Source organism: Eupeodes corollae, chromosome 1, assembly GCF_945859685.1.
Source record: "Eupeodes corollae chromosome 1, idEupCoro1.1, whole genome shotgun sequence".
In the NCBI taxonomy this organism is placed as follows: Eukaryota; Metazoa; Arthropoda; class Insecta; order Diptera; family Syrphidae; genus Eupeodes; species Eupeodes corollae.
In genome coordinates, this window is record NC_079147.1 from 70,645,320 (window position 1) to 70,657,628 (window position 12,309).

The window sequence follows — 12,309 nt, forward strand, 5'->3', positions numbered from 1 at the left end:
CATTACCCTCAATATATAATCAGCGTTTGCTTTTAAATTCATAATAAATATTGATGCAAAACTGGGCGTGTTAGTTGGGAGTCTAAAGATACGCTTGAAAAAATATCTTTGGACAGATTCGATATCTTCTATTTGCTTGTACCCATAGATTTGGTTGCCATTACACAAACAGCTTTTGATAGTTGCTTCAAACACTTTGAACTTAGACGTAGGATCAACAAGTTTGTTATTAAAAAAGTTTGACCACATACAATTTATTGCAGTATTTGCAACTCTCACCTTATCTTTTATGTGAACACCAAAATTCAGGTTATGGGTTAATGAGTAGCCTAAATATTTAAATTCTTTCACCACTTCTAAGTTGGAACCATTGAGGGTCCAGTAGCGGTCGGTTCTAATGCTACGATGTTGAGACCTAAAGACCATAATCTTCGACTTTGAGGTGTTTATTTGCAGATCCCATAGATCACAAAATTGTTTTAATTTGTTTATTTGAATCTGAAGTGTGACTGCATTATCAGTTAAGATCACCAAGTCATCGGCGTAGAGCAAAACTTTAATAGACAAATCACCAAAAGTAACACCACCAGGGATATAGTCTTCAATATCATTTATAAATAGTGAAAAGATAAGCGGGCTTTAAATGCAGCCTTGAGGCACACCTGTATTACAACTAACCGGTTTCGATTTGCTAATACCGTTTGAAACTACAGCTGTCATATTTGGGAGCAGCTGCTCATAGATTCGGATAGCCTGATAGCTGCAAGTTTAAATAGTAGAGATATTCTGTTAATGGTGTCAAATGCTGATTTAAAGTCAACGAAAAAAGAGTAAAGATTTATTTTTTTCTCTAAGTAACGCCTAGAAAAAAATGTGGAACGCTTCACGATTTTGCGTGTCATCCTTGCGCAGGGGCCATGCTAATCTTCTCTGTATCGTTCCAATTTTAGTATATGTTCTGCCGAAGGAAGAACATGCTTTATTTAAGAATTTAAACGGAGTTCACCGCTTTTCTCTTGAAATTTTTCTTGAATTTTGCCTGCTATAAACTTTACGGAGCCCGAGACCTTTCCAACGAATGCAAACCGTTAAAATCGTTTCGTGCGTTCTGGAATTATAGTGTCAGGAAGGAAAAATAAACATATTTTTATATTATAGATATCGTTTATCATTTCAGATCTTTTCAGTGTCAAAACATGACTATACTGAGTTTCCTGTCGCAAATGTCAATTACATACTGAAAAATATGTAAATTCTATTTTTTGTTCATTTAATTTTTCGGAAAATTTCCGACAGCTGTGGAAAAACACTTGACAATTCATAGTCATGGCAAAAGCCAGATTACGATATTTGAACGTAAATTTTGACCATTTCAAACTCTGAACTTTAATTCACTAACCTCCGTTAGTGACCGTGCCAAAAACCACTGGTTTCTACAAAAACCATCTAGGGCAACCAGCAAGTCCAACACTTTTTGTATTTTGTATTTAACAAAAAAAAATATTACTTATTTCTTTTCCAAGGAAGCTTTGTCCACAAAACATTCAATTGAATTATGCAGAAAACAAATAAATTACAAACTAATAAAGGACAGTTCTCAGTTGAATAAACAAAAATGATTAGCTGTCATTTTGACATAAGTGGACTTGAATTGGTAGTAAGGGCAAGTTTTTTTGACAACAATTAACTTGGATTATTGGAAGGCAGTTGGCCAATCAGATGCTAAAAAAGAGCTTTATCTTCAAGTCCATTATGTCGAGTGAACCTGTCATATTTCTATATGAAACGAAAAGATGACAATTTTCGAGTATTTTTCGAAAATTTCGAACAGATTTTGACAATTTCAAGTTGTAATTTAACAAATTACTTAAACTTTGACAACAATATTCAACATTGATCAATTATGTATTCCCGATTTAATAATACTGCCAATTTCAACATTTAAGGAGTTTATGATACAGTGTCAGTTAACAAGAGTAAGGTTGTACATTCAAAAACAAATACAAAAAGCTCAGGGTACTTTCATCAGCGAAGGAGGTAAGTGCATTGGAAGAAATTAATAATAACCTTAAAAATATTGTCAAAGACGGGCCAGAACTCTGGGGGGCACCACACACGATCCAACAAAGAGATCCATGAAAAAACAACTACGAAAAGAGTCTGATGCAAAACTTTATCTGGTCATTAAAAAGCCTTAAGTAGTCTTTGTATAAGTTTCTTGAGCTGATAAGTAATGAGCGTTTCTATTATCATGGAAAGAAAGGGCGTAAAAGCAATACGTCAATTGTTAGGAGTATGTGTCTCTTTTGGATAAAAGATGACCAAATGCAGTATATCATCTAAGCAGAACGGGAGGGGGCAGTGGATTTGTGTAATGTTAAAATCTTTTAGGGCTCAAGCTACAGTACAAGTATTGAAGATGATTGGTCACATCACATCGCGTTATAAATCATGCATTAGGTATAATAACACTCTCTGGAAGCTTTGAATTGTATTACTTTTTCTAGAGAGCTACATAACAAAGAGATTGTCATTGACAACGAGGTTAGGAACCGAGAAAGAATTTCTGATATTTTTACAAATCATTGTATGCAGGCAAACGTCTTTTTTCTCATTATGCCATCTATAAGAAAAATTGAACCCTGTTGCAATCTTACAATGACTGTTGCAATCTTACTTATTGATTAACATTTGTAACGCATAGCTAACATACCTCTTTGTTCCAAAGTTAAAAACTCTTAAGTCTGTTTTTATATTTTTTTAAGAGTGGATTTTAAACTTGAAATCTTGGTTTAAAATTAAGATATATCATAAACTTACATTTTAAAAAGAATATTTAATTCATTTACTTGACTTAAGTACTTTTACCAAAACAACTTTTACAGTCTTTCATTTACTTAGCATCGTTAGATGTCCTTAGGTCGGTTTAACCATTTTTGTGTTTTTAATTTGACTAATTTTTGTACCTCTGTCTATCAACTCCTACTCTCACCTCCCCGCGGTGAACACCGAGTGCCTAGTACGTCAACTGGAGATTGGGTTCCGAACCCAGTGGAAAGTTGTTAAGGGCAGCAAACTAGAGAGGGGGGGAAAGGTGTTGCCACTAAGGCACCTATCCTTATCCAGGTGCCAGCGGACGAATTCTCGAGATGGAATCAACGGTGGCGTCTACAGTTCCAGTAAGGTTGAACTACTTAGTGAACACCTTATAGGGCTTCTTCGACATATTCGGAGCCCAGGCCTGTAAGGAGCGGTTTATCCGGCTCCCCTTCCTTGGAGTTATACTAAGGATCAGGCCCTCCAGGTTGGGGGTTGTGCCGTCGGGGTGACTTCCTGGCCACGTAAAAAATACTTTTTGTTGCGAAGCACCAACAAGCCTCGGATACGGACGGATTAACTGTTGACAAACCAAGCAAACGAAATAAGGACAACGAACTTCGGATATGTACGTGGAATGTTAGGTCCCTTAGCAGACCACGTGCAGCCGAACAATTAGCGGAAGCCCTAAACTGCTGCAAGGCAGATATTACAGCCATCCAAGAAGTGCGATGGGATGGACCGGGCAAACGCAAACTAAAAGACTGCGATATCTACTACGGCTATATATATACTACGGCGACTGCTACCGAGAACAAAGACAGCGCCTATTTAGGTGTAGATTTGTTGTTGGAACTAGACTCAGGCAAAAAGTCTTGAGTTTCAACAGTGTGAGCGAGCGCATCACGACAATCCGCATCAAGGCTAAATTCGCCAACATAAGTCTAATATGCGCGCATGCCCCAACTGAGGAGAAAGATGAAGACACCAAAGACATATTCTTCGAGCTCTTGGACAAGACATATGAGCAGTGCCCTGGCTATGACATTAAAATTGTCTTAGGAAATTTTAAAGCCAAGCCAGGAAGAGAAGACATCTTTGGTGGCATAATCGGGAGATACAGCCTGCACGACAATACCTCCGACAACGGATTCAGGCTGGTCAATTTCGCTATGGGGCGAGACGTTCTGGAAGCTAGTACGCAGTTCACACATCTCAATATCCACAAGGGGACATGGAAATCTCCTGATCAATCAACCGTCAACCAGATTGACCATTGCGATCGACGCACAACACTTCTCCAGTATACAGGATATCCGAACATTCGGAGGGGCCAACATTGACTCGGACCACTACCTCGTTGTAGCCAAGGTACGGCTACGGATATCCCGATCCAAGACAAAACAAGGAAGTACTGTGAGAAGATTCGACGTTAGACGGCTACAATGGCAAGAGACTGCCTCCCGATCGAGTCTCTAATAACCTCTTAAGGAGTCCTATGCTGCCTGCATTAAGCATTGAAAAGCAGTGGCAACATTGGCTTGCAGCCATCAGAGATGCCGCCTCTGAAGTGCTAGGTTTCACACGGCCACCACAGCGAAACCCCTGGTTTGACGACGAATGCCGGCAAACGCACGCAGCGAAACAAGAGGTCAAAAGGACTAGAGCTGCTCGCGAGCTCTACGAGCAGAAGAGGAGATAGGAACACCGGCTTCTTAGATGGAAAAAAAGAGAGCATGAGAAGCGCGCGATCGAGGAGATAGAGGGGTGTCACAACAGGAATGATGTTCGTAAATTTTACCAAAAGGTAAAAAAACCTCCCAATGGTACCAGCCACGAACCGAAGCGTGTAAAGACGATCAGGGGAACATCGTTGTAGAACCGCAGTCGATGCTGAGACGAACCGACGAACCGAATTCCGCTGTAAGGGAGATAGAACTACACAACCTCGGCGACGCAGATCAACAATTCCGCCTACCCGACCTTGACGAAGTGAAGATAGCTATACCTAAACTTAAGTCAAAGAAAGCTGCTGGAGCTGACGGCATCGCTGCCGAACTATTCAAAGCAGCAGGCGATGACTTGGTAGGGAGCATGCACCAACTCATCTGTAAAATATGGTCGGAAGAAAGCATGCCCGATGAGTGTAATCTCAGCATAGTGTGCCCGATATATAAAAGAAAGGAGACCCTCTAAACTGCGCCAACTACAGAGGCATCAGTCTCCTTAACATTGCGTATAAGATCCTCTCTGCCGTATTATGTGAACGTCTGAAGCCATTCGTCAACAACCTGATTGGTCCTTATCAGTGTGGCTTCAGACCAGGAAATTCCACTATCGACCAAATATTCACACTATGGCAGATCTTGGAAAAAAACCCAGGAACATCACAGCATCTATAGGGAAGAGCTCTACCGAGCAATGTCTAGTTTTGGCATCCCTGAAAAACTTATCCATTTGTGCAGAATGACGATTTAGAATGCACGCTGTTCTATCAAGGTTGAAAAAGATCTTATCGATTCATTTGATGTCAAAAAAGGTATTAGACAATGCGATGCACTGTCATGCGACTTCTTCAACATCGTTTTGGAAAGAATTGTGCAAAACTCAACCTAGAGGCACAATCTTCTAAAGGTCCATCCAATTACTCGGATACGCAGATGATATGCACATAATTGGAAGATCAAAGCGTGATGTCAGTGGAGCGTTTTTGAGCATTGCGACGGAAGCGAAGAAGATGGGTTTAGTCTTTAGTGGTCAATGAGGGCAAGACCAAGTTATTGCTGTCATCAAAAAAGGACATTGAACAACGATGTCTTGGACAAAACGTCACCATGGACAGCTATAACTTTGAGGTAGTTAAGGACTTTGTCTACCTAGGCACCGCTATTAATACAGACAACGACACCAGCGCTGAAATCAAACGAAGAATAACTCTTGCAAATCGCTGCTTCTTTCGACTTAGAAGGCATCTAAAATCACCACCTATAAGACACTCATCATCCCGGTTCTCATTTATGGCGCTGAGGCCTGGACCCTGTCAAAGAAAGATGAGAGCCTCTTAGGATGCTTCGAGAGAAAAATTCTTCGGGTGATTTTTGGTCCCGTACGCATAGATGGAGAATGGAGGAGAAGATATAACGATGAACTGTAGGGGCTGTACAGCGACACTGACCTAGTTAGCACAATTAAAGTCCAACGGCTTAGATGGCTAGGTCATGTAGAGCGAATGGACATCAACGTTTTAGCCCGGAAGGTCTTTGAATCCAATCCCGTGGGACGGCGCAGTAGAGGAAGACCGCTACTCAGGTGGCGCACTCAGGTGGGAGAGGACCTCAACCAACTTGGGACCGAGCGGACTGAAGCGCCACCTTAAGTAAGTAAAAGTAAGTAATTTTTGTATTTATCAAGTATGGTATGACATCTTGAGATAAGAATTTTAAATGCAAGGAAAGTTTTGTAGTAAAGTGCCTTAAGTTGACATAAGCAATTTTACGCATTTAATTAATTTTAAACATAAACACAACTTAAGAAATTTTACCACAATCATTTCCTCTTGTTATATGATAAATTGGTACATAAGACGAATCATACTCTACTTAAGTTGTTTTACCTTTTGGAAACCCTACGAATTAAACATAAGCTATTTTACATAAAGTCATAACTTTCTTGTTTTAAAAGATTTATCAACGAGGTCAAAAAAGAAAAATAGTTGGTGTAAAAGAATATACAAAAAAAGCATAAATAGCTAAAACCACTTAAGCCGATTTAAGAGCATTCACCTATTGAGCACATAACCAACCTTTAAAATAATGATATTTTCGTTTAGGATTACTTATTATTTTGAGCAGAAAAATTGCAAGTCACTATAAACTAAGTACACTGTATCATATCGTTTTGTACTGAAACACTTCTTCATTGGAGGTTTAAAAACTTATTTATGTTTACATAATGTACGTAATGTAGCTCAAAGCCTTAAAACTTTTCCCAAGTGAAAAAAACACTTAAACTCAAAAGTATTAGGAATGTTCCTATTATTTTGACCAAAGTTGTACATAAGTGCCTGTATAACATTATAAGTGAAATCTGAAAGCAAGTTTTTAATTAATTTTGTTTTTAAATTTCTTACAGTAAAGAAATATGATCAAAGCTACTACCATCCATTGTGCAATATGCATGGCATGGTCATCAGAACGATATTCGTAAATGCTTTGAAAATGTCATTCAGAGTGGTTGGACAAAAATGAAAAACAAAAATATCAAAACTACCTGCCTCATTGTTGATTCCAGTAATAGTAATGGGTGTCTGGTATCAATGGGGCTAAAATATGTTGTCAAAACGTAATTCAAGCTTCTCAAGAGGTCGCTTAGTCGAATTATTTTTTAAATGAATGTTGCTACACAAACAATTTTAGAATTACTGAAATCAGATCGAAAACATGAAACAAGACCGCGCTCTATATATAAGACCGCCTGCTCTATGTTTATTGTATATGGCTTGCCAAATTCGCTTTATGTCAATAACATTAAAAAGCCTGTGTTTGATTTCAATTGACGTGGAATATTATTTTATTTTTAATACTACTCTCATATCATTTGTGAAAATAATAACAAAAAAAATATCTACTGAGGTGATACGAATTTTAAAATTTGAAGTAAACATACTTGGTTTTGAGAAAAAGTGCTAAACATATTGTGTAAATGGTTTGCAAGCATGGATCTTTAGTACTTCAGCAGAATCGAATCTATACATAAGACTACATACGATTGATGTAGGTTCTATATCAATGGTAATTAATAATTATAATCAATCAATGAACAATTGACGGTTAGGCCTAGCTTACTTTAACAAAAGGCAGTCACTTCCTTTTCAATTAATGGACAAACGACCCCTGTGAAACTGCCTCTTTTCATATTTAGAAAATCGTGGGTGTTCTTCCATCCGACACATCAACATACGAATACGTACAAAGTTTGAAACAGTTATAAATGCATTTAAATTACTTTAACGTTTCCATTAAAATATTGAAAGAACTCACAATAAGCAAGACAATAGTTCCAGCAGTAGGCAGGTTTAGACGACATCAGGGGTTTGATGTTAAGGGAAGTTTCTAGTATCTGCTTGATCGGATGCCAAAAAAATACTTCCAATTAAGGAAAAAGGAAAAAAAATTGCAGAGAGTACTAACGACATTATCAAATACAAAAAATCTGCTTACACTGTTTATAAGTCCAAATAAGTTGTGTTTTGAAGTGTTAAGAAAAGTCCTTATTCTTGCAATATAGCAATAAACAATTTAAAAGAAAATTGTTCATTCAAAAAAGAATTAACGTCTGTTAGCTGAATGAAAAAAAACGATGAGCTGCCATTTTGACATACGTAAACTTGACTTGATAGCTACGTAGATTGTTCTTGACCAACTTTCCAGTCAACTTTCCAATATGCTTTGATGGGAAAGCAAATTTTTCACATCTTATTAATCAGATACTAGAAACTTGCTTCTAACTCAGTGATTTATCGATTTAAAGAACAATTTTATTAAAATTTATGTTTTCTAAACTCGTCCAATATTTAACATACATAGTATTTCTGCCATCTTTCGAATAAGACATTTTTTAAAAAAGTAAATAGTAAAATAAAAAGAGTATCGTGTTATTTTACCAAATGATTTGCGAATTATTATTTTCTTGAAATTTCTTGTAATATAGGGCAAACAACAATGAAGTTGAAAAGATCGACAGTTTTCCTTTTGTTGAATAAATCACAAATCTGCTGAAAATAGTTTAGTTTAGTTTATTCATCAAATAGATTACAGTTAATCTCTTAGACTATGATAAAAGTACATAATTTAATTGTTGGTGGGAAGTATGTATTTAATACACAAACGACTATTACAAAAAGAATGTTTTATTGTCTTACATTAAATAAAACATATTTAATTACAATTAGGAAAAAATTATTCAAATATTATTTAATACAAGAGATTTAAACATGTTTTTTGAACAATTAGAATAAAAATCAACTCTGCTACAAATTAAATTAGCCTCCCTGATATAACGGGAAATAGGTTCATTTCGACCATTATTGCTACGATGAAACTGTTCATAAATAAGAAATCGACAACGTGTTGTTCTTGATGGAGCATTTCCTCCAGTTACTAATGATAGTAACGGGGGACAATTAATATGATACGGTATGATGTCTCTAATAAACATCACTGAAAAGTATACTCTACGATCTTGAAGAGATTGTATTCCAAACAGCAAACACCGAAAACTATAGGACGGTCTTGGAATCCTCCATTTCAACTTAAAGAAAGTATTTGAACTCTCTCAATTCTTTCCCTTGAATTATTATAATAAGGATTCCAGACTATGCTGCAATACTCTAGAACCAACCTTACAAAAGAATTATATAGTCATTTTAATGTATAGGGATCTGAAAATTCTCTGGTGTTTCTTTTGATAAAACCAAGCTTAGCTTTATTAATCATATAGTTGCAGTGAGGTTATCTAAGATAACTCCTAGGTCTTGCTTTGATCTCACTCTTTCTAGTTTTATGTGTTTGATGTTATAAACAAACAAAATTGGGTTGTAATTTCTGAAACACGACCAGACTTGACATTTAGAAATATTAAGAAGAAGGTGATTCCGTTGGCACCAATCATCTAATCTTGTTAGATCCTTCAAAAGGAGCGAACAATCAGATTCACTGCTTATTTTACGATAAAGTTTTAGATCATCCGCAAAAAGAAGGCAATTCGAATCATTAAATACATTAGGTATGTATTTCATTTACAAATAACAAAAACAGTAGTGGCCCTAAATGACTTCCTTGAGGATAGTGGCCTTAAATGACTTCCTTGAGGAACCCCTGATGGAACAAAGATGTCATATGAGAACGAGTAATCTATTTTTACTTTTTGAATTCTTCCTGTCAAGTATGATTTTAGCCACTTCAATAACGAAGAGTGGAGGGAAGTTAATTTATGAAGTAAGACGTTAGATTAATTCTATCGAATGCTTTCGCAAAATCTGTGAAAATAATATCCGTTTGACACATCATTTCCATATTTGATATGATATCGTGAGCCAATAAAGCTAAGTTTGTCGCAGTTGATTTACCTGAAACAAATCCATGTTGGAAAACTGATATGTGGCTACGAAACAAAACTGACAGTTTGTTACAAAATAGCTTCTCGCATATTTTTGGTATTGCAGAAATTGGCCGATTTAAAAATTGGAGACAAAAACGAAATTTTCCACTTATCAAAAAAATTTCCTTCTGCAAGTGAAAGATTAAAAATTATAGCAAGTGGTTCAGCTAACGCAATTGAACAATTTTTTTAAAGACAAGCAGGAATCCCATCGGGTCCTTCACTTTTATTGGCATCTAATCCAGACATGGCCTCTTCAATTTCTTTACGACTTAAGTTCACCGAGCCGAAGTCGACAATTCTATTTACGGAAGGCATCTCTTGGATGGAAGGAGCGTCCATTGAATAAACTGATTGAAAATATTTAGCGAATAAATTGCATATTTTTGGTATCTCACTAGTCGTGGTGTCGAGGTATTTCATACAACTAGGTATTCCATTTGACTTCCGCTTCGAACTTATGAAATTCCAAAAATGCTTGCTGTTTGATTTTAAATCACTCTCAACCGATAAAAGATAGTTTCTATACAAGAATTTGTTTAGGATTACGAACTCACGTTGCCGATTAAAGTAATTTAATCGCAGTTCCATATTCTCTTTGTTGATTTTATATAATTTGTAAGCTTTATTTTATTTATTTTTTTAGATCATTCAATCTCCTGTTATACCAGGCAGGACTAGAATTAGATTTGAATTTTCTTTTAGGTACATAGATATCAATTGCATCATTTTAAATGCTTATAAATTCAGTATACAAATTTACTAAGTCCAGTGAACTAAGGATATTATGCCAAGATACAGACAATAAATAATCAACCATTGCATCATAATCAGCTTTTGGAAAATCATAAACATACTTATGAATAGATACTTCTTTTTTTAGAAAGTGGTAAAAATAAATATTTCCTTCAATTGCAACATGATGAATGGAGTTTTCAATGATCGGGAAGAATAAATTCCATATGTAATGTAGTTCAGGTTAAGTATTTCTATTCTTGCTATAAAAATGGTTCCTATATAATATGAAATGATTGACGTTGAAAAAGCTGTCCTCAGTTAGAATTGGAGGATTTAGATTCTCCTAAAATAACCTAGAGCTTTGGTTAAGTTAGAGTTTTATCGGTCTTACAAATGATTGTATTGAATATTTTGTTCAACGCTCGAAATTATTCGCAATCTTTGAATCCTTTTCTTGACATCTCAGCTGTTTACATGTTAAACACTAACAAAAAAGTTTCCCGATAACCTATGTATCTGCCCGAGATTGAACGCACTCCATGGGTAGGTTCAGGCGACTTGAGGGACCTGAAAGTAAGGTAACTTTATTGAAAGCTAGTCAAGAAATATATCCCATACTATCAAGCGAATTCCACTTATGTCAAAATCGCAGATAATCATAATAATCTGCATTCAACTGAAAGCTGAACTTAATTACTCCGTGATTAACTTATTTCTGTACAGTTTGATTTGATGTTTTATTTAAAAGGGTTCCTTCGCAAATTGGAAAAATAATAAGTAATATTTGTTTAAAATACAAAATACAAGTAACTTGCCTGAGGGGTGTTTAGCAGACAGTTATGTTTTTTCACGATCAACAGGTAGAGTAAAGTAATTGAGTAAAGTTCTCAGTTTGAAATTCAAGACAAAATTTTAAATTGCATCGGATACAGAAGTCCTATAAATAAAGATACATTATTGCGTCTATTAGATAGCTGCCATCAATTGCCCTTCCCTTTTATCTATGCTGGCTGAGCTATATTTGTTATCTTTAACTTGTTTTAAAATGTGAAAATGACTTTTTGATACTGAAAAAGCTTAATTCTGGCTTAAATACTCCTGGAAACCAATTTTAGCTTAATATTAGTCTTTGATAATGGTATACTTTACCTATAATAACAATAATTTGAATTACTAAATGAAGTTGGTATTTTGTCCAATGTCCCGAGACTATTTGAACTAGAGTCTAAATTTAACATATAGGTTTTTTTCTTTTTATAATAAGCGCACACTCAAAGGGATATATTACCCTTATTATGTAGACACAGTGTGAGCACTAGGAAAGGAAGAGAGGGTTTGAAAGGAGATGTCGGTGTGCACATTGGTTTTGAATTCCTGAATATTGCAATAGCTGGGAAAGACAGAGTGTGGCACGGCATTCCACATTCGCGTAGTACGGCTAAAGAACGAATCTCTGAACTTGACAGTACGACCGAAGTTGGTCTCGAGGGTATATTGATGAGTATTCCTAGAAGCGCGAGTATTACGGTTGAACTGCTTAAGGTGACGAATACAGCTGGCTATTTCTTTAGAGCATAAACCATTAAAATAACTGTA

General features: G+C 36.0%; 1 protein-coding gene and 1 non-coding gene across 2 annotated transcripts in view; both read right to left on the reverse strand.

Moving 5' to 3' along the window:
- LOC129939914 (UNC93-like protein MFSD11) overlaps positions 1-12,309 on the reverse strand; it is a 56,689-nt gene that overhangs the window by 29,307 nt on the left and 15,073 nt on the right. The gene's annotated exons all lie outside the window — the stretch shown is intronic.
- LOC129943616 (U6 spliceosomal RNA) lies at positions 868-974 on the reverse strand. The gene has a single exon (XR_008781328.1). It is a non-coding gene; the product is annotated as a U6 spliceosomal RNA (small nuclear RNA).